General features: G+C 38.0%; 1 pseudogene across 1 annotated transcript; it reads right to left on the reverse strand.

The window, feature by feature from the left end:
• Window positions 1-3,715: 3,715 nt before the first annotated feature.
• Window positions 3,716-4,861, reverse strand: LOC308419271 (protein DENND6A-like; annotated as a pseudogene). The gene has a single exon. The product of its transcript is annotated as a protein DENND6A-like (transcript).
• Between the last annotated feature and the right edge of the window lie 19,766 nt (window positions 4,862-24,627).

Genomic DNA, 24,627 nt, shown 5'->3' on the forward strand with positions numbered 1-24,627 from the left:
TAAAGGATAGCAGGGTCAAAGAAGAAATAAAGAAAGAAATTAAGGACTTTCTAGAATTCAACGAAAATGATAACACAACATACCCAAACCTATGGGATGCAATGAAAGCAGTATTGAGAGGAAAACTCATTGCCCTAAGTGCTTCCAAGAAGAAACTGGAGAGAGCTCACATCAGCAACCTGACAGCACAGCTAAAAGCCCTAGAACAAAAGGAAGCAGATATACCCAAAAAGAGTAGACGGCAAGAAATAATCAAAATTAGGGCAGAAATAGACCAAATAGAAACAAACAAAAAAAAAAAACCATTGAAAAAATCAACAAAACAAAGAGTTGGTTCTTTGAGAAAATCAACAAGATTGATAAACCCCTAGCCAGACTAACTAAAGGGCAAAGAGAGAGTATCCAAATTAACAAAATCAGAAAGGAAAGTGGTGACATAACAACTGAAACTAAGGAAATTCAAGAAATCATAAGATCCTACTACAAAAACTTATACTCCACAAAATTGGAAAATCTGGAGGAAATGGACGAATTCCTAGACAGATACAAGGTCCCAAAGTTTAACCAGGACCAAGTAAACCATCTAAATAACCCTATAACACCTAAAGAAATAGAAGAAGTCATCAAAAGCCTCCCAACCAAAAAAAGCCCAGGTCCAGACGGGTTCAGTGCAGAATTTTATCAGACATTTATTGGAGATATAACACCAATATTCGCCAAACTATTCCAAAAGATAGAATCAGATGGAATATTACCCAACTCATTTTTTGAGGCTACAATAACCCTCGTACCTAAGCCACACAAAGACCCTACAAGGAAAGAAAACTTCAGACCAATCTCACTTATGAACATTGATGCAAAAATACTCAACAAAATCCTTGCAAACCGAATCCAAGAACACATCAAAACCATCATTCATCAGGACCAAGTAGGCTTCATCCCTGGGATGCAGGGATGGTTTAACATAAGGAAATCCATCAATGTAATCCACCTTATAGACAAACTTAAAGACCAAAATCACATGGTCATCTCACTAGACGCTGAGAAAGCATTCGACAAAATCCAACACCCCTTCATGTTAAAAGTCCTGGAAAGAACAGGAATCTAAGGTCCATATTTAAACATAATAAAAGCAATATACAGCAAACCAACAGCCAACATCAAACTTAATGGCGAGAAACTTGAAGCAATCCCACTAAAATCAGGGACTCGACAAGGCTGCCCACTCTCTCCCTACCTATTCAACATAGTACTGGAAGTCCTGGCTGGAGCAATTAGATAGCAAAAGAAGATCAAGGGGATACAAATCGGAAAGGAAAAGATAAAAACATCACTCTTTGCCGATGACATGATAGTGTACTTGAGTGACCCCAAAAATTCCACCAGAGAACTCCTACAGCTGATAAACAAGTTCAGCAAAGTGGCCGGATACAAAATTAACTCAAACAAATCAGTAGCCTTCCTATACTCAAAGGACAAACATGTGGAGAAAGAAATTAGGGAAAAGATACCCTTCACAATAGTTACAAAAACTATGAAATACCTTGGTGTGACTCTAACTAAGGAAGTGAAGGACCTGTATGACAAGAACTTCAAACCTCTAAAGAAAGAAATTGAGGAGGATCTCAGAAAATGGAAAGATCTCTCATGCTCATGGATTGGAAAGATCAACATCTTAAAAATGGCCATCCTACCAAAAGCAATCTACAGATTCAATGCAATCCCCATCAAAATTCCAACCCAGTTCTTCATGGAATTGGAAAGATCAATGTGCAATTTCATATGGAATAACAAAAGACCTAGAATAGCGAAATCCATCCTCAACAACAAAAAAACATCTGCGGGAATCACTATCCCTGACCTCAAGCTATATTACAAGGCAATTGTGCTGAAAACTGCATGGTACTGGTACAGAAATAGGCAAGTGGATCAATGGAATAGAATAGAAGATCCAGAAATGAGCCCTCATGTATATGGTCACCTGATTTTTGACAAAGTAGCAGTAAACATTCAATGGAAAAAGGACAGCCTATTCAACAAATGGTGCTGGTCCACCTGGCACTCAACATGCAAAAGAATGAAAATAGACCCGTTCTTATCTTCTTGTACAAAGCTCAAGTGTAAGTGGATCAAAGATCTCCACATTAAACCAGATACACTGGAACTATTAGATGAGAAAGTAGGGAAAACCTTAGAACACATAGGCACAGGAGAAAATTTCCTGAACAAAACACTAATGGCTCAAGCTCTAAGGTCAAAGATTAACAAATGGGACTTAATGAGATTGCAAAGTTTCTGTAAGGCTAAGGCCATCGTCAAGAAAAGAAAACGGCAACCAACAGAATGGGAAAAGATCTTTACCAACACCACATCAGATAGAGGCCTAATATCCAAGGTGTACAAGGAACTCAAAAAGCTAGACACCAGAGAATCAAATAACCCTATTAAAAAATGGGGTACAGAGCTAAACAAATCATTTTCAGTTGAGGAACACCGAATGGCCGAAAAACATCTGAGGAAGTGCTCGACATCCTTAGTCATCAGGGAAATGCAAATCAAAATAACCCTAAGATTCCACCTCACACCAGTCAGATTGGCCAAGATCCAAAACTCAGATGACAGCAGATGCTGGCGATGCTGCGGAGAAAGAGGAACACTTCTCCACTGTTGGTGGGGTTGCAAGCTAATACAACCACTCTGGAAATCTGTCTGGCGATACCTCAGAAAATTGGATATAGTACTACCTGAAGACCCAGCTATTTCACTTCTGGGCATATACCCCAGAGACACTTTAATACACAACAAAGATATATGCACCACAATGTTCATAGCGGCTCTATTTATAATAGCCAGAAGCTGGGAGGAACCCAGATGTCCTTCAGAAGACGAATGGATACAAAAATTGTGGTACATATACACAATGGAATACTACTCAGCCACCAGAAACAATGACTTAACCAAATTCTTAAGAAAATGGCTGCATCTAGAGAAGATCATCCTGAGTGAGATAACCCAGTCACAAAAGAACAGACATAATATGCAGTCACTGATAGTGGGATGCTAACCCCAGAGGCTTGCACTCCCCCAGAAACAACTCACAGACTGTATGAAGTCCAAGAAATAAAGAAAACAAAAAATATACATATATTCACAAAACAAGAAGACTTTGACTATTTCCATGTTGCGTTTTGTTTTGCATGTACTTTACGCCTATTTCAACTAGTAGGTTTTCAATGCATACTGTCAAGCCCTTGAAAAAAATCAAGTACTGACTAAAAAACATATTCACATGGTTTTATGTAAAATTTATTTTAATGTCTGAAAAAACAGTAGTGACAAAAATGTATAATTTTAAGCAAAAAATGTTTAAAATCTTTACATTTATCTTTGTTTTGCAAAATAAAGTCGTTTAAAAAAAAACAAAAAAAAAATATCTGCAATGCTGGCATTGCAGTTTGGAGTCACTTACACTGATGGCTCAGAGCACTTGAGAACGTGATTAAAAATATGGAAATGCCTCTCGGTATTTCAGTATTGTGGAAACACCACAGAATGCACTAAAAATGCCTGTTTGTATGCTCAGTCTTTCTGCTGTACCTAGCAATTGCTGCTGGTTTCCATGCTACCGCCACCGAGATAGCTCCTGTGTGCGTCCAGATGAAATGTCAGTATCCTTCATGGTTCAGCCCTTTCTGGTTGGAGAACCGGGTAAGTATCATGTCATGCCAGTCCTGAGCAGGATGCCTTGCAGATCCTCTGGCAATGCTAGGAAAATTGCATCTACATGTGTCCATAACTTCTCCAGAGCGTCAGGTTTCACAGGTAAATTTTCTTGGTCAGCCTACAACAACTTATTTTTCAACTTCAATAAAAGGTCCACTGTTTCTACCTCTGCATGCTTCTGGATCCAGAGAAGGAGGTCCTCTTCACAAAGAGCTTCTGGATAACGTGCCTCCATTTTTGGGGTCATTTCTTTTCACTGGGTCTTGAACCAGCTATCAAAATTTGGAGACTTTAGAAACTGCCGATAAAGTTTGACCCAATCGCTCTTGACGCCAAAGGTGAGCTGAGGCCCCGTTTTTTCAAGTGTTTTCATAAATTCTTCTGGAAGGAACTGCCTTAACTAGGGCAGACTCTTCCACTAAGCAATACTTTTCTGCAAAGGCATCAAGATGGCCATGTATCTTTCTAATGGAATGATGAAACTTTGTGTGAGTTCCAAAAAATAGAGGCTGAGAATAACACTTTGGGCCTCAGAAGGATGTTTCTGCTGTATGCCCTTCTGGAGTGGTTTTATGATCTCCTCATCTCTGTTTAGATATGACTTGTAAGAAGTATAAACACCAGGTTTAGAATCCAGTGTCTTTAGGTTCTTCAGCTTTTTCACTTTAACTTCTTTAGGAATTTCACCTGCAGGTTTAAGATCTTCTATTCAAATAATGTGTCGCCAGTGCTGTGGTGTTTTAGCAAAAAACGGGTTGGTTACTCCTAAGATGACTGAAGGTGGGGCCTGAGTACGGGTGGTATATTCTTTGAATTCACTGTCATGAATTGTGAAGTAAGGTCGAAAGTCACTACAGTACTTTAATGGAGAAATACAGTTAACAAGGGCCAGTACAGTTTCTGACGACTCTGTCGGTGCTGGTGCCATGACCACAAGGTGCTTTCCCAACAGCACCAACTCCCAAAGCATCTGACTGCAAAGAAACACTGGGCAGAAACACCTGAAAAGATCCACCTCATGAACAGTAGGCAAAATAACAGATGTGTGTGCATCTGTCTGCTGAGTTAGCTGCACCATCTGCGTAGGTCCAGGCTTGTCATGACATGTTTGAATCTGAACCTTCATCAGAATTCCCATGATAGTCCCAGATGCAGTGTTTTCCCTGACACTGGTGCAGGCCATTGGTCAACATCACTACAAGCTGCTTCCAAGTAAGGTTCATTTTTAAAAAAAAAACTACTCTGGTGCTATCTGTGTGAGTACGGTGTGAAATAGAATGAATATAAGGTAGTCTGCTGATCAAAACCAATGACTTCTGAAAGTAGCCTCTTTTAAGAGTTTTATCTCGAACTTGTCGAAAATACACATACCTATAAAACTATGCAGGATCTTTCTTTAAGTAAACTGGTAAATCTTTGTCAAATTCATCAAGAAGATAGTGCAGTGACACTCTCTTCCCAGAAGACTGGCGGAATCTAAAACAAAACAGGGAATCTCCTAGACAACCTGAATTTGAGTCTGAAAAAGACAGATAGTAAATATTCGTTTTTCTTTATCAGTAAGTTTGCAATGCTGAGGATAAATGACCTCCACCGCCTGGCCCAGCTCCAGGTCAAAGCCCACCACACACACAAAATGTAGCCAGATCAAGAAGCTGTCCGAAGGCAGCGGGCCTCAGAGGCCATCCTCCTCCTCATCGTCCTCCAGTGTGACTCCTGCTGCCCCAAGGGCCGCCGCCTCGCGCCCCTCAGCTCTGGCCTCTTCCACTGACCCATGGGAACCAGGCCCGGAAACCTCCTGTCCCCACAAAGCCATCCCCCACCCCCTATCTGCTTGAGCCGCCTCCGCCATGGACCGAGCTGCAGAGAACGCAGGCCTCGGCACCGCGATTGTGATATTTTAAGTCCTGTCACTAGTAGGAATTACAAGTTGACACTGGACCATATTCTATTGTACAATACTCTATTGAAGGCTTTTGTTGATACTACTATAAAGCTATAAGAATAAAAATGGCACCCGCAACCCATTCTTATCTGCAGATAGTATAACATTTACGAAAACCCCAAGGATATCAATGAAAAAGCTATTATCAGCATTAAAACAAATTTAAATCTGATTGACCATTAATTATTAAATATAAATTGTATAAAAATCAAAGAAAAGCATAGGCTGATGAATACTGAACAAAAAGACTGCATATGTTTATACTTTCATTTTAATTTTGTTTCACTCAGTGTGTGTATTTTTCTATACTTTATACTGATGTATATAAATATGAATGTCTCTATGACATGGACAAAATAAAACTGTTCTGAGGGGTAAAAGAGGTGAGAAAAGGAAGAATAATGGTATAAAAAGACAGAGAGGTATACAGTATGTACATATATGGAAATCACACACACACACACACACACACACACACACACACACACACACACTTGTGCAATAACAGCAGGTACTCAGCAGGTAAAAGAACTTGTAGTAGTATGATCACCTGAGTTCAATCCCTTGAACCCATGGTAGAAACTAAGAACTGAAAATTGTGGCACATATGTACACAGACAGATGCATATACGCTGACAAAGAAAGCTTTGAAAATTAACAAGCATTTGACTTTGGAGGCACATGGACACAACAGCAACCAACAAATTGGGAAAACATCTTTACCAATTCTATATCTGATAGAGGGCTAGTATCCAATATATACAAAGAACTCAGGAAGTAAGACTCCAGAGAATCAAATAATCCTATTTTCAAATGGGCTACAGAGCTAAAGAAAGAATTCTCAATGAAGGAATAACAAATAGTTGAAAAATGTTCAACATTCCTAGTCATCAGGGAAATGCAAGTCTAAACAACCCAGAGATTTCACCTCACACCTGTCAGAATGGCTAAGATCAAAAGCTCAGATGACAGCAGATATTGGCTTGGAGGTGAAGAAAGAGGAACACTCCTCCATTGTTGTTAAGACTTTAGGCTGGCACAACCACTCTGGAAATTAGCCTGGCTGCTCCTCAGAAATTTGGACTACCTGAAGACCCAGCTATACCACTCCTGGGCATATACCCAAAAGATGCTCCAACATATAACAAGGACACATGCTTCACCATGTTCACAGCAGCCTTATTTATAATAGGCAGGAACTAGAAAGAACCCAGATGTCCTTCAGTAGATGAATGGATACAGAAATTGTGGCACATTTACACAATGGAGTACTACTCAGCTATCAGAAACAACGACTTTATGAAATTCCTAGGCAAATGGATGGAACTGAACTAGAAGCAATCATCCTGAGTGAGATAACACAGTCACAAAAGAACACAGATGGTATGCACTCACTGATAAATGGATACTAGTCCCAAGAGCTCTGAATACCCAAGAAGCAATTCACAGACCTTATGAAGCTCAAAACGAAGAAAAACCAAAATGTGGGTCTTAGTCCTTCCTAGAATGGAGAACAAAGCACTCACTGGAGGAAATACAGGGACAAACAGAGGAGCAGGGATTGAAAAAAAGATCATTCAGAAACAGCCTCACTCGGGGATCCACCCCATATGCAGCCACCAAACCCAAGCACTATTGCTGATGCCAAGAAGGGCTTACTGTCAGGAGCCAGATATGGATGCCTCCTTAGAGGCTCTGCTAGAGCCATACTGATACAGAGGAGGATGGTTGCAGCTAACCAGCAGACTAAACACGGGTTTCCCTATGAAGGACCCAGAGAAAGGACTGAAAGACAAGAAAGGATATGCAACCCCATGGGAAGAACAACATTATCAACCAACCTAACCCTCCACAGCTCCCAGGGACTATAACACCATCCAATGAGCACTTATGGAGAGAACCACAGCTCCAGTTGCATATGTAGCTGAGGATAGCATTATGTGGCATCAATGGGAGAAGAGGCCTTTCTTTGGTTTAGTGAATGTTCATTTCCCCAGTGTAGGGGAATGCCAAGGCGCTGAGGTGGAGAGGGTGGTTGGGAGAGGGAATACCTTCATGGAGTCAATGGAACTGGGAGGGAGGATGGGATTGAAGGAAAGGGGATAACATTTGAAATGTAAATACAGAGAATATCTAGTAAGAACAACAATAACAAAACAAAGAACAACAAACAAACAAACAAAAGGTCTGCTTCTGAGGGAATATTTGAGTCTCTACATTTTGTACTTCCATATCTCTCAGTTTAGGTTTTCTTTATTGACTCTGTTTTCACTTTCAGATCTTGAACTATGTTTTATTCATTTTCTTCCATAGTTTATGTTATTACAGTTTTCTATTTTTCTCTATAACGACCTCTGTCAATTTGTAAAGGCTGTTTTTTAGTCTTTTTTACTCTTGTTCTTCAGCCATGTTGGAATATTCAGGGCCTTCTGTGATAGTGCTGATGGGCTCTGATAGAGACTTTAATGCCCTAGCTGTTACTGGTTATGTTTTTGTGCTGATGTGTAGGTGTCTGGGATTGGGAAGATTAATATTCTACATGCTGACATCTGGCTTTGTGTTGTAGAAAATATTTGATCTCAACCCAAGAATTCTACCCATTCTTTGGCCATTGAGTTTCTAGATAAAAGATGCACACAACCTTTATATTTATGGTAAGCTTTAGTTAGCAAAAGAGGTGGGCAGATAGATATCTTCTATACTATTATGTATATTTCTCCGCCAATAATTCTATTATATAATTTTTTTCATGGTTTTCTCCAGGCTGCAAGTAACTCTAATTTGTGAACCCACACAGCCCTTATTTTAAGATTCTTACCTCATGGTGTGTTCTTTCCATTTACATTCTTCTTTCATGGTGTGTTCTTTCCATTTACATTCTTCTTTCTACCACTGCTATGGTCTCCTAGCCCCCCTTCCACCCCAGGCAGGGAACACCAAAAACACCTGTCTCAACTCTGACCAGCTTTCTACTGTAAGAATTTTTATTGACAATTCAGAAATAACTTGTGGGCAATGTCACAGTTGGGTCTACATGCAGGCTCTCTCATCTCTGAACAACCAGGTCTTGGGGGCCTATACTTAGCATTACAATAGAACCAAGCAAAAGAAGATCATTGCCCTAGTCCCTTCGGTTGGGGTGGACAGCTCTGGTTATTTTATGAATCATCGATATGTCTAATTTTAATGGATAGTTTGCAAATATTGTAACACTGAATGAAGAAGAAACTAAAGAGCTCAGATTCAGGGATTCCTACCTTTCCTTTCTTCTTCTATATTTTTCTTTTGCAAGTAAAGAAAAAGGGGGTAGAAGAAGAAAGGGGGGAATACAGTAATATCATATAAATTAGAGGGATAGACAAATAGAGATAGGTTATCAAAGCTACTCTTAAACAAAATATTGTACAGTCATAAGTTTACATTGATAGAAATCTTCATTATTGATGCAAAATTGAAGTTATAGCTTCATACATTGCTATAGAATTTGGATATTGATATAGGATTAAGGCTTTCAGTGGTATAAATCTGTGTATTGATAGAATTTTGAAAAAACATTGTTACTCTTAGTTGGTCATTGTATCTGTGTGACTCGTTTAAGAATATAAGGCTTTAACCCAGTCCTGCTAATAACTGTTATTACAAACTGTTTAGGGTGATTAGTAACACACGTTAAGGGCCAGATAGCAAACTTTTGGTTATCTTAGATTTTGATTAAATTATAATAAAGTGTTTTCAATTTACTCAAATAGAAGAGTAATTAGGGTTTAACAGTTCAGATATACATTATACAGATAATATTAAAAAACATTAGAAAACCGCACAATGTGATATTTAATATAATTTCAGTATTAAGGACCATTTGACCATGAAACATGTCTGCTCCTGACATCTCCTCTTCATGGTTCAAAGAAGATATTGAGCATCTTAACCTCCAAGAGAGGTTGCTTGTTGTGACAAGGTAGCCACTGGGCAGAAATTGCCTATATCATCTACAGACAAAATACTGTCTAAAACAGACAAATAAATGTCAACTGCTAAGCTTGGACAAGACAGGGTAAGCTAGTCATGTTTTCTGCTTCATTTCAAGGTCTGACAGATGATTCTGGGTCAAAATGCTAAAGACAGATGCTCCAACATTATGAGAAATTAGGGGCGGTCCAGGTAGTTACTGTCTCTGCAAACTGTTTAAGTGTTAGAAACTTGGCCTGCCAGAAGTTTACTGAGAAACCAGAAGAGCCTTAGGATCATTCCATCCTAAGCTACCAGGTGAGTCCCCAATTCCTCTCCACTGAATATTTGGGACAGACTTCAGGGAACTCTCAGGGTATAGGTATTGTGGTGCTGCCTGAACTGAACCTTCTAGACTTATTATGTGCCCAGAGATAGAGCCAGCCAACTGCGATAGGACTCACAGCCTACCCTCAGAGAAATGAATACTTAGAAGTGCTCTCCCTCGTGAGCCCACAGGCCCACAGATCCACAGAAGAGGCAAGGTCTAGTCAGAGACAACAAGATCAACTAGCATCACAGATAACAAGATGGCAAGAGGCAAGTGCAAGAATGTAAGCAACAGAAACAAAGACAACGTCAACCTGGCAACATCTGAGCCCAGTTCTCCCACCATAGCAAGTAGTGAATATCCCAGTACACCAGAAAAGAAGATTTGGACTCAAAATAATACATCGTGTTAATGATGGAGAGCCTCAAGAAATACATGAATAACTCCTTTAAAGAAATACAGGAGAACACAGGTAAACAAATAGAAGCCCATAAAGAGGAAACACAAAAATCACTTAAAGAGCTACAGAAAAACACAACAAACTGGTGAAAGAATTGAACAAAACCATCCAGGATCTAAAACTGAAAATAGAAACAATAAAGAAATCACAAAGGGAGACAACCCTGGAGAAAGAAAACCTAGGAAAAAGATCAGGAGTCATAGACACAAACATCACCAACAGAATATAAGAGAAGTAAGAATCTCAGGGGAAGAAGATACCATAGAAAACATTGATGCAATAGTCAGAGAAAATGCATAATGCAAAAAGCTCCCAACCCTAACCATCCAGGAAACTCACAACACAACGAGAAGGTGAAATCTAAAGATGATAGGTGTAGAAGAGAGCAAAGACTCCAACTAAAAGGCCTAGTAAATATCTTCAACAAAATTATAGAAGAAAACATCCCTTACCTAAGGAATGAGATTACCATGAACATACAAGAAGCCTACAGAACTCCAAATTGATTGAACCAGAAAAGAAATTCTTCCTGAAACATAATAGTCAAAATACCAAATGTTCAAAATGAAGAAAGAATACTAAAAGCAGTAAGGAAAAAGGACAAATAGCATATAAAGTAGATTGATCAGAATTATGCCAGATTATATATGAGAAATATAAAGTTGGATGCTGTCATCCAACCACTGGACTGAGAATGGTGTCCCCAGTGGAGGAGTTAGAAAAGAACTGAAGGAGCTGAGAAAATTTGCAACCCCACAGGAAGAATTATATTATCAATCAACCAGAACTCGCAGAGCTCCCAGAGACTAAACCCCCTGCCAAAGAGTACACATAGAGAGACCCATGGTTCCAGCAACATATATAGCAGAGAATGGCCTTATCAGGTATAAACGAGAGGAGAAGTCTTTGGCCCTGTGAAGGCTCAATACTCCAGTGTATGAAAGTGCCAGAGTGGGGAAATGAGAGAGGGTGAGTGGGTTGGGGAACACTCTCATAGAAGCAAATGGAGGGGGAGGAATGAGGATTGTAGAGGGGAAACCAGGAAAGGGATTACATTTGAAATGCAAGGAATGAAAATATCCAATAAAAAAAGGGAAAAAAGAAATTGTTATGGTTTGTTTGAAGAAAAACTTCATAACTCAGATTAACAACTATAAGTACTTTTACCACTTAGGCACATTGTTTTTTGTTTTGTTTTGCTTTTTTCCCCTAAAAACATCCTGACTGCTTCTCTATATAAAGAATAGTATCTGCAATATCATATTTACATCTATCAGAAAAAAGCTGGTAGCATCCAGGCAGTCACAGTTTATGGCACAGTTTCACTTTTCATTTTCATGAGTTGGATAAACTTTTTCAGTGTAAAATCCTTTGGTGCATGCCTCAGATAGCCTCCAATAATTACATTAATTTAGCATGTTCAGGTAAATATTAGATGTACTGTACTATATATAATAGGAAAGTATGTATTTGATCTGTTAACATGAAGATATTCCTATGTGCCAAACAAAATTAACTTTGCAAAAAAAATCCTGAAGTTTCTATAATTAATAGGACTAATTCTTAGCAAATTAAACAGAGTTGGTATGTGAAAAAGCACACTTCAGAACAATATCTTGAAGATAAAAAGAACTTCCCTTAGTCAATGTGGCCAGGACATCAAGTCTGTACTTCAGTCACAAAACTACCAATAACGTGAGCTTTCAGTTAACCATTGGAATAAGCATGTGGACCCCAAAGAAGGAGCTAGAGAAAGGACTGAAGGAGCTGAAAGGGTTTACAACCCCATGGGAAGAACAACATTACCAACCTACCAAACCCACCGGAGCTCCCAGAGACTAAAACAGCAATCAATGAGTTTGCATGGAGAAACCTATGGCTCCAGTTGCATATGTAGCAGAGGATGGCATTCTCTGGCATCAAAGGGAGGAGAGGCCTTTAGTTCAGTGAAGGCTCCTTCTCCCAGTGTAGAGGAATGCCAAGGTGCTAAGGTGGGAGAGAGTGGTTGGAAGAGGGAGCACCTTCATGGAGTCAATGAGAGAGGGACGGGGATGGGATTGGGGAAAAGGGGACAACATCTGAAATGTAAATACAGAAAATATCCAATAATAAAAAAAGAAAATTTTTTATGTCAGGGAGACAAGTAGACTAATGGATCTTGCCAATGTCTGTGCTCTAATCTCTGGAGCCTTAGATATGTTCTTTTAACATGCAAAGGGAAATTTTTGGTATGATTACCAAAACTTTGAAAGAATTCCTTGTTTTCTCTAAAGTTTTCAATGTAAACATTTGGTTCACAGCAGTGAGATGTTACTGAAAAATAATCAATTTCAATAGTTTCTGAATGCCTGAGGCTAAAGACTGACTGGATATTCTAAATATCAACTAAGATACAATTACCTTATGTCTTTTAGTACATCATTTGTTCAGGGCAAAGATTACTTTAAAAAATAGTTATGCACTCACAACATCTGCCACCAGGTAGAGCAGACACCCAGAAAGACAGGACTGTCGAGAACCAGTTGAGAACGGATTCCGACTAGCCAGGGGGTAGAGAGATCTTCTCTGAGCACGTGGAAAGAGTGCGCCTGCCTACTTGGCTTGATCCAGGGATCCAGGAACCTGGGAACAGAGGGCCCAATGCCACAGCTTCCAGGGTGCACAACAGCCACTCGGGCCATCCTCCACCAGGAATAGATCCTGTTGAGATCCGGGACACAGGCCAGCTACAAGGGAAAGGCGAGAACCAATCACTGACAACAAGATGGAAAGAGGAAAACGAAAGAATGTACCCCAGGGAAACCAAGACAACCTGGAAACAATAGAACCCAGCTCTCCCATCACAACAAACAGCGGAATCCCAAACACTCCAGAAAAAGAAGACTCAGACACAAAATCCTACCTCAAGATGATGATAGCGATCTTTAAACAAGAACAGGAGGAAAAGCATAAAAAATTAGAAGCTTTTAAAGAAACAAGAAAAACACTCAAAGAACTAGAAGAAAACAGAACCAAAGAGATGAAGGAATGGAAGAAGGAATTTAAAACAGAAATGGACATAATAAAGAAAACACTAAAAGAGACAACCCTGGAGGTAGAAATACTAAAAAAATAAATCAGGAGTCACAGATGCAAGCATTTCCAACAGACTACAAGAGATGGAAGAGAAAATATCGGGGGCCACAGACAACATTGAAAACATAGACAAAACAGTCAGGGAAGATGCAAAAACCAAAAAGCTCCTAACCCAAAATGTGCAGGAGATCCAGGACACAATGAGAAGACAAAACCTAAGGATAATAGGAATAGAAGAGGGTGAAGAATATCAACTAAGAGGAACAGTAAATATCGTCAACAAAATCCTGAAAGAAAACTTTTCTAACCTTAAAAACGAGATGACCACGAGCATAAAAGAAGCCTACCGAATTCCAAATTGGTTGTACCAGAAAAGAAATTCCTCCCGACACATAATAGTCAAAACACCAAGTGCCCAAATCAAAGAAAGAATACTAAAAGCAGTAAGGGAAAAAGGTCATGTAACATATAGAGGCAGACCAATCAGAATCACACCCAATTTCTCAACAGAGACTATGAAAGCTAGAAGAGACTGGAGAGAGACATCATGCAGACCATAAGACAAGCACAAGTGCAAGCCCAAGCTGCTATACCCAGCAAAACTATCAATCACCGTAGATGGCGAGGCAAAGATATTCCAAGAAAAAACTAAATTCACACAATATATGACCACAAACCCAGCACTACAACGAATAATAGGTGGAAAACTCAATACAATGAGGGGAACCACCTCATAGTAAAAACAAGAAAACTTCTAAGCTAGAAAACCAAAAGAAGAAAGACACACAGGCAAAATTCAACCTACCAAAGCAACAATAGCAGCAAACAGCAACCACTATTCCTTAATATTTATTAACATAAATGGACTCAACTTCCCAATAAAAAGATAAAGGCTATCAGACTGGATACATAAACAAAACCCAGCATTTTGCTGCATACAGAAAACTCATCTCAGAGACAAAGACAGACACTATCTCAGAATAAAAGGGTGGGAAAAAAGCTTCCAAGAAAATGGCCCCAAGAAGCAAGCTGGAGTGGCTATTCTAATATCGAATAAAGTAGATTTTCAACCAAAAGTTTTCAAAAAAGATAAGGAATGACACTTTTTACTCACTACAGGGGAAATCTGTCAGGAGGAACTCTCAATCCTTAACATATATGCTCCAAATACAAAAGCATTTTCATAAAAGTATATTCATAAAAGAAACCCTACTAAAGCTCAAAAAATACATTTTACCCAACACAATATTAGTGGGAGACTTTAATACCCCACTCTCATCAATGGACAGATCATAGAAACAGTAACTGAACAAGGACACTGTAAAACTAACAGAGACTATGAATCAACTGGATTTAATAGATATCTATATAACATATTATCCTAAAACAAAAGAATACACCATCTTCTCAGTACCTCATGGTACCTTCTTGAAAATTGACCACATAATTGGACACAGAATAAGCCCCAATCGATAAAAGAAGATGGAAATACTCCCATGCATCCTTTCAGATCACCATGGTCTAAGGCTGGTCTTTAATAACAACAAAGACAACAAAAAGCCCATATACACATGGAAACTAAACAATGCTCTATTAAATGATAGCAGGGTCAAAGAAGAAATAACGAAAGAAATTAAGGAATTTCTAGAATTCAATGAAAATGAAAACATGACATACCCAAACCTATGGGATGCAATGAAAGCAGTACTGAGAGGAAAACTCATAGCTCTGAGTGCTTCCAAAAAGAAACTTGAGAGAATATACACTAGCAACTGACAGCACAGTTGAAAGCTCTAGAAAAAAAGGAAGCAGATACACCAAAGAGGAGTAGTCGGCAAGAAATAATCCAACTTAGGGCAGCAATAGATCAAATAGAAACAAAAAGAACCATTGAAAGAATCAACAAAACCATACTCAAAAAATCTGGAAAATCTGGAGGAAATGTATGAATTCCTAGACAGATACAAGATACCAAAATTAAACCAGGACCACGTAAGCCATCTAAATAGTCCCATAACTCCTAAAGAAATAGAAGCAGTCATCAAAAGCCCTCCAACCAAAATAGTCCAGGTCCAGATGGGTTCAGTGCAGAGTTTTATCAGACATTTATTGATGACATAATACCAATACTCTCCAAACTATTCTACAAAATATAATCCGATAGAACACTACCTAATTCATTTTTTGAGGCTCCAATAACCCTTGTTTCTAAACCGCACAAAGACCCTATAAGGATAGAGAACTTCAGACCAATCTCACTTATGATCATTGATGCAAAAATTCTCAACAAATTCTTTGCAAAGCGAATCCAAAAACACATCAAAACGATCATTCACCATGATCAAATAGGCTTCATCCCTGGGATGCAGGGTTGATTTAATATAATATAATCCATCAATGTAATCCACCATATAAATAAACTCAAAGAAAAAAACCACGTGGTTATTTCACTAGATGCTGAGAAAGCATTTGACAAAATTCAACACCACTTCATGTTAAAAGTCTTGGACAGAACAGGAATCCAAGGCCCATACATAAACATAATAAAAGCAATATGCAGCAAACCAACAGCCAACATCATACTTAATGGTGAGAAACTTGAAGCAATTCCACTAAAATTAGGGACTTGACAAGGCTGCTCACTCTCCCCCTACCTATTCAACATAGTATTGTTATTCCATGCCAGAACAATTAGACAGCAAAAGGACATCAATAGGATATAAATTGGAAAGGAAGAAGTAAAAACATCACTATTTGCAGATGACATGATAGTGTATTTAATCAACCCCACAACTTCCACCAGAGAACTTCTATAGCTGATAAACAAGTTCAGCAAAGTGGCTGGATATAAAATTAACTCAAACAAATCAGTGGCCTTCCTATATTCAATGGACAAACATGTGGAGAAAGAAATTAGGGAAAAGATACTCTTCACAATAGTCACAAAAACTATGAAATACCTTGGTGTTACTCTAACTAAGCAAGTTAAAGACCTGTATGAGAAGAACTTCAAACCTCTAAAGAAGGATACTCAGGAAGATCTCAGAAAATGGAAAGATCTCCCGTGCTCATGGATTGGAAGGATCAACATTTTAAAAATGGCCATCTTACCAAAAGCAATCTACAGATTCAATGCAATCCCCATCAAAATTCCAACCCAGGTCTTCATTGAGTTGTAAAGAGCAATGTATAATTTTATCTGGAATAACAAAATACCTAGAATAGCAAAATCCATCCTCAACAACAAGAACACATCTGTGGAAATCACTATTCCTGACCTCAAGCTATATTACAAGGCAAATGTGCTGAAAACTGCATGGCATTGGTACAGAAATAGGTACATGGATCAATGGAATAGAATAGAAGAGAAATGAGCCCTCATATGTATGGTGACCTGATTTTTGACAAAGGAGCTATAAACATTCAATGGAAAAGGACAGCCTATTCAACAAATGGTGTTGGTCTAACTGGCACTCAGCATGCAGAAGAATGTAAATAGACCTTTTCTTATCTCCTTGTACAAAGCTCAAGTGTAAGTAGATCAAATATCTCCACATTAAACCAGGTACACTGAAACTATTAAATGAGAAAATCGTGAAAACCTTAGAACTCATAGGCACAGGAGAAAATTTCCTGAACAGAACACCAATGGCTTGAGCTCTAAGGTCAAAGATTGACAAATGGTACTTAATGAGATTGCAAAGTTTCTGTAAGGCTAAAGACACTGTCAAGAAAACAAAACAGCAGCCAACAGAGTGGGAAATGTTGTTTATCAACCCCACATCAGATAGAGGCCTAATAGCCAAGGTATACAAAGAACTCTAAAAGCTAGACACCAGAGAATTAAAAAACCCTATTAAAAATGGGGTACAGACATAAAAATTTCTCAATCGAGGAATATCGAATAACTGAGAAATATCTAAGGAAGTGCTCAACATCCTTAGCTGTCAGGGAAATACAAATCAAAACAACCCTGAGATTCCACCTCACACTTCACTGTTGGTGGGGTTGTAAACTGATACAACCACTCTGAAAATCAGTTTGTCAGTTTCTCAGAAAAATGGACATAGTACTACCTGAAGACCCAGTTATTCCACTCCTGGGCATTTACCCCAGAGATGCTCCAACATACATCAAAGATAAATGCACCACAGTGTTCATTGCAGCTCTATTTATAATAGCCAGAAGCTGGAAGGAACCCAGATGTCCTTCAGTAGATGAATGGATACAAAAAGTGTGGTACATTTACACAATGGAGTACTACTTAGCTATCAGAAACAATGACTTAACAAAATTCTTAAGAAAATGAATGCATCTAGAGAATATCATCCTGAGTGAGATAACCCAGTCACAAAAGAACAGACATAATATGCAGTCACTGATAATGGGATACTAATCCCAGAAAGCTCTGAACACCCCAGAAACAACTCACAGAATGTGTGAAGTTCAAGAACAAAAAAAGAATATATTTTAATTAAAATAGAACTGTCTCACATCCCCCTTTCGTCCCTATAGCCCCTCCTAGTCTCTCTCCTATCCTCTCAAATTAATAGCGTCCTTTCCTGTGTTGTTGTTACATATGTACATAAGTGTATGTATATATACCCACAAATACTTAATTACAACCTTAAGAAATGTATTTGTATACTTTCATGCAAAAATTGTGAATATTCGTACATTTATCTTTGTTTTTCAAAATAAAGTAAAAAATTAATTATAACAACACTAATTCTAATAATTAAAATAGTTGCCTTTTATAGTTTTTTAAATTAAGCTTCAGTAAATTATAGTATAAATATGTTTAAAATACAATTTTTAATATGCAAATTTACATGATATACATTGAATTTGAATAACTAAACATTTTTCCAATTCACACATTTTAAAATTAATGTTCTATATCAATGTATATTAGTGAAGATATTTTTAATAATAACTACTTTATAATCTCATTGTTTTAGTTACCAGAGTGTGAAACATCCAATATAATATATTGAAAGCATCCATGCTTTATGTTGTAATCAAAATTTAACTATTATAATTATTTGGGACTTTCTACTAAATGAAGTACTATGGTTTTTGCATGCCCATAAAGAAACAAATTGTAAAACAATTACATATCATAAAATAAAACCATCTGTCTTTCAGAATCTTGGGGATTATGTTTCACAGAAGAGAGGAGAAGCATTTCTTTACTCTCCGCAGGTAATTTAATTACATGAGAAGGAACACTGTCCTTCTTCCACCCAGACATCAACACATGTATACCAAGAATCCAATACTTTCTAGATTATCACATATATAGAACACACTTTAACTTTCAATTAATCTCATAATAGATAAGAGCAATATTAAAAAACTGTCATAATTTATGCATAGGAAAAATAAGTCAAATTATGGAGATAGAAACAATATTCAGCAGAGAGAAAAGGAAGGAAGATGCAAAGAAAGGAAATAAGTGTCAGGAAGATGCAAAGACTTAGATAAATCCAGGACTGACAGCAGAACCTGTGATTTCTTTGTCTGTTCCCATGGTTCACACTTATACAAATTTCTTCATTTAATCAGATTGCTGGTTATGATGAGGCTGTTTTTATTATATTATAAATAAAAATGTTACTAAAAAGAGAAATTCAAACATTTACCCAAATGCCTGAGTTTAGGAGAAGTAGCTGAATTATTACAGTGACCCATCTTTCTATCCCCCATATCTGTGAAACTGCAGATATTGACCACCAACCCCCACCTTTGTTTCTGTCTGTTCTATTTCTAGCTTAATGGTCAAGAAGTCCAGTAAATTGCCTTTTAGTGAAACATTCATTCTGTTTTGTAGACATTATCTCACCAGCAATTGTTCCAGTGGGTGTAATAGTCCAGGGAACAATTTATTCCTATGTTTAAAGTATAAAGAGGTTAAATGACTCATCTACGGAACTAAAAGCAGAGGCTTGTCATCCATAATAGATTCTGTGTTTAACAAATGTCTTCTAGAATAAGAGTATGTTCAAGGGTATTGAAATTTTGTCAAACATGAATGTCCAGAGACCTCATTTACTGTAAACTAAAGGCCAGGTATCAAGGGGATCAGAGGATGAATGAGTCAAGGAACACAGCATATGCTGAATTTTTGGCAAGCTTTTCTCTGAGAAATCATTCTGTAAGAGGAAGTAGAAAATGACTTTCAGTTTTAGTGGATCATCCACACAGACATGAACAGAGATGCTTCCTGTGCTTAGCATGCTTTATAACAGACATTATCTGTGCTACAGCTATCCAGTCTTTGAGAATGAATGAGGGCAGCCATAGGTAATGCCTGGTGGTTTTATAAAACTCAGAAGTTGTCTGATGCGTAAAACTGATTCACATCCAAATCCTTGACTTTGTTTCTGTAAAATAGTGTGAAAAGCTGTAAGTTCCATTCGAAGGTAAGGCACATTTTGGAGATCACTTCATTGTTGTGAAAGGATCACATCATCATTCTCAAAGGATTACAATTATTTTGTATACCTATTACTTTGTATGCACATGTATATTTTTGTGTGTGGATGTATGTGCATGATTGGGCACAGATAACATGACATGTATGAGGTGGTGGGAATAAAAGTAGGAGAGTAAATTTTTTTCTTCTAACTTGTGAGATATGAGGATCAATAGAAATCAGGTCACCAGGCTTGGCAACAAGAATCTTTGAGTGGCAAGACATCCCAAAACCCCATCAAATAATGGTTATTTCTTGTCTTTAGAATCAAGGCATCTGGTTTCATTCATATATTTTGGTGGTTAATTGTGAACCTATACTTTTTAGAGTTATGGAAGCCATTCAAAATTGTCCTCAGCCTCTCAGGATTAGTGCTTCCTAGCTAAGCTTCTGTACTATTGTTTGCTTTCTGGGGCACATTCTTTTCTATTTACATTAACTCCATTTTCTCATCAGGCAAAGGCTGCCTTGGCATCTGCTTTCTGTTCTGTCTTCTATGTTTTTCAAGACAGAGTCACAGTGATTACTTCCTAAGCATGTGTATAATTTCCTATCTTTTGTATGCAGTATTTTAATCCATTTTTCTCATTCCTGCATACCTACATTCCTCCTTGGCTTCGTCTCTTTCTCCTATAATTTAGCATTATTTGACAAAACAAATTTAATTTACTTTAACTCTTTACCTATCTCTCCCATGCATTGTGCCCTTGTCTTAGAACAGAAATAGGCTTGCAAGAGTGTATCCACTGGAGAGACTCTTGAATATAGGTTATCCCTCTGTGCAGGGATATCCTCTCTGAGTGAATATGAATTATATTTATGATAAGTAGAATTATTTAAAAGTCCAAAAAATTTATCACACTTTCAGCAATATCTTCATGAAAAATGCCCAACACCTTATAAGAAAATAAAAAGTGTTTCATGTCTTTCATCCATAACCAAATTGCTTAAAGCTGTCTATAACTAATTTACTTTGGTGTATGAAAACTTTGGTTTGACTTTGGGGTAAAAATTGAATAACAGAAGAAAATAGCTAAATTTGTAGAAAATATTTTATGGTTGAAGCATCATGTTGTTACTTGTTCTGTGCTGATTTTTTTCCAACAATTTAATGTCTCAAGTTTCAAAGCATAGTTCTCTAATGATGAAATTTTAATAAGCATGTTTATGCTGTTTTCTAGTTAGCCAAAACCTCCATAGCACAGCTACATCCTGCAGATGCAGAACCCATCTCAGGGGCCTCTCAGCAAACCTGTCCTGGCCTTACTTAGATAATTATAGAAAAGAACCACTAGCAAGATACTTGTTTACTAGAGAAGATAATCTCCACTGTTGGTGGGGCTGTAAACTGATACAACCACTCTGGAAATCAGTCTGGCGATTCCTCAGAAAATTGGAAATAGTACTACCTGAAGATCCAGCTATTCCACTTCTGGGCATATACCCCAGAGACACTCCAATATACAACAAAGATACATGCACCACAATGTTCATAGCAGTTCTATTTATAATAGCCAGAAGCTGGAAAGAACCCAGATGTCCTTCAGTAGATGAATGGATACAAAAATTGTGGTACATTTACACAATGGAATACTACTCAGTCACCAGAAACAATGACTTAACCAAACTCTTAAGAAAATGGCTGCATCTAGAGAATATCATCCTGAGTGAGATAACCCAGTCACAAAAGAACAGACATAATATGCAGTTACTGATATTGGGATGCTAACCCCAGAGGCTCGGACTGCCCCAGAAACAACTCACTCATTGTAACTAGTAAGACCTTAATGCAGAGTATCAAACCTTAAAAAAAAAAAAAAAAAGAAAAAAAGTCAATGTGTAAATAAAGTTTTAAAAAAAATTATGAAAAGTTTAAAAATGTTATTTTGTCTGCTTTTTATTACATCTTTATTACAGATGTTTTGCGTGAACTTCAAGGAAAATTTAATTCTTTTGCATTATTAAAACTAAGTTTATTTAATGAAATCTTGCATATTTTTATAAGGAGGAAATGAAAGGAAACTAAACAGGAAAATAGATGTTTGGTGCTACCCCTAACTTGACAATAGCATATTTTAAAATGGAGTCAGTTTAAACTGGTTGTTGAACACCTCTGGTATGTTTTTCCCAGTATGCACTTGGTCCTCTTTATTTTATTAAATCAAATTTTCATGATTCTTTTTCGTGCCAGCACACACAGGTGAAGTTCTGTTTATTACTCAGCCCATTGCTATCTGCTATGGTTTCCTTTATTCCTACCACTGGTCTCTTTTGATTCCTTCCTCTAACATCTATCCCTGAGCATGTTGGGCCAGAGTATTTTACTTTCTTAATACTCTGAGGAGTGCATCTCATGGCCTGCTGTGGTTGACCAAGGAACTACCTCTGGTTCTTTTGATTGTGAGTTGGCACCATAGTGTCCCCAATTTTCTGGCATTGATTTTCCTTTTTGAAGATAGTTTTATCCCTGATGTACTATATCTAGACGGGGTCTAATGGCAAGTATGCCTGTGGAAAGGTATGGAATTATGATTATGATTCATGTTCAGAATATTTGAACTGCAATATCTATGGCCACTTTTATGTTGTGTTTTAATGAGTTACAAAGATTGAAAATATTCCTGACATTCACCATGAGATACTTGTGTATTGGGTAAATGCATTAATTAATCCCAAGGGCAGCACAAATAGTCCTCAATAAATGGAAAAGTGAGAACTGTGTGCACAAGATCTTGAACTCCCAGCTCTTGATAAGCACTTGACCCACTTCCTGCATCATCCATTGTCTCTGCTACTCATCGATATATTTGGCCTCTCTATTTGCCTCCTGGGACACAGGTTTCCAGTGAAGGGTGCACATAGGTGATGCTGCAGTAACCTTTCTAAGAGGATGGAGAGGAAGAACCTGTGTCAAAGAAATTTGGAGTAATTTCCCTGTAAAGTGTTTAGATGCAAGTGCTGTAAGCCGAACATCAGATCTCAGTACTGGTTGCTTTCTGGATGGATTTGACTTTTCCCCCCATGTTTAAAATAAAAAACAATTCAGGGTGTTTTTCCTTTACCCTTTATATTATTATTTATTAAATTGGTTATACAAAGCAGTGTTTTCAGGATGACATGTGCTTATCTATGCAATAAGCTTACTTCATATTCACCCCTATTGCTCCCCCAGGCAATTTTGTTGCTCCATTTTCTCTTTTATTCCTTTTTACAAAAAGTGCTCTTTTTAAATTTTTTAAACTTTTTTTTACAGTTTAGTCATTATCCCCTCCCCCACTATCCATGTCCACACTGCTCCTCTTTCCATTCCTCCTCCCCTATCTCCAAGAGGATGTCCCCAGCCACTCCCCCCCCAGACCTCCGTATGTCCTGGGACCTCAAGTCTCTCCAAGGTTAGGTGCATCTTCTCTCACTGAGGTGACACCAGGCCGTTTATGGGCAGGGTCTTCATATCAGCTAGTGTATGCTGCCTGGTTCGTGGCTTAGTGTCTGACTTATCTCTGGAGTGTAGGTTAGTTGAGACTGCTGGTCTTCCTATGGGGCTGCCCTCTTCCTCCTCAGCGTGTTCCAGACATTCTCTGATTCAACCTCAGGGGTCCCCAGCTTCTATCCATTGGTTGGGTGTAAGTATCTGCATCTGACCCTTTCAGCTGCTTGTTGGGCTTCCTAGTGGGCAGTCATGCTTGGCTCTTGTCTGTAAGCACACCATAGCATCAGTAATAGTTTCAGGCGTTGGAGCCTCCCCTTAAGCTGGATCCCAATTTGAGCCTGTCACTGGACCTCCTTCCCTCGGGCTCTTCTTCATTTTTTCCCTATAGTTCTTTTAGAGATGAACAATTCTGGGTCAGTGATTTTGACTGTTGATGGCATCCCCATTTCACCACTTGATGCCCTGTCTTTCTAATGGAGGTGCACTCGACAAGTTCCCTCTCCCCACTTTGGGCATTTCATCTAAGGTACCTCCCTTTGAGTGTTGAGAACCTCACCTCCCAGGTTTCTGGTACAGTCTAGAGGGTCCCCCACATTCTACCTCCTGAAGTAGGCTGTTTCCATATTTTTTTATGCTGGCCTTTGGGTCTGCCCTCCTGTTCCCTTCTCCCCAATACGATTAGGTTCCTCTTTTTCCCTCTTTGTCCACTCTCCCACCAAGATAGTCAATATATGAAAAAAAAATTAAATAATTTTCTTTGACAAAATGTGCATTATTTATACTCAGGCCTTCATACTTATTTGAAAGTACAAGAAATTGACAATGAATTACATGTTAGTTCAAATCAAGGAGAACATATCCCTCAAAGATCAGTGTCATAGGTAAGTTTCTTTAGGCTAAGCTCTTTCCCCTTGTCTCATGGGAAAAAGAGAGATAAAAGTTGATCATTCACCCATGCGTAGGAGCTTCCCTACAATGCGCCTGCATCTTCAGTGTTTTACTGAGGGGAAAAGCTATCAAGGTGCTCACAACTTTTATTTATTGCGATATGTTTTATTTCTGTATATTTTAATGTGAAATTCACCATTTTCAGACTATGTCATAAACATTAACTTTTCCTTCTTCAGTAAAATATAAATCATACCTTTTCTGACATTTTAAAATCATTATTTTGAATGTCTAAACTAAGTCAGGCTTATAACACATATTGTGTATTATAGTAAGCTTTTATAAGCCT

Source organism: Micromys minutus, assembly GCF_963924665.1.
Source record: "Micromys minutus genome assembly, chromosome: 3".
Classification (NCBI taxonomy): domain Eukaryota; kingdom Metazoa; phylum Chordata; class Mammalia; order Rodentia; family Muridae; genus Micromys; species Micromys minutus.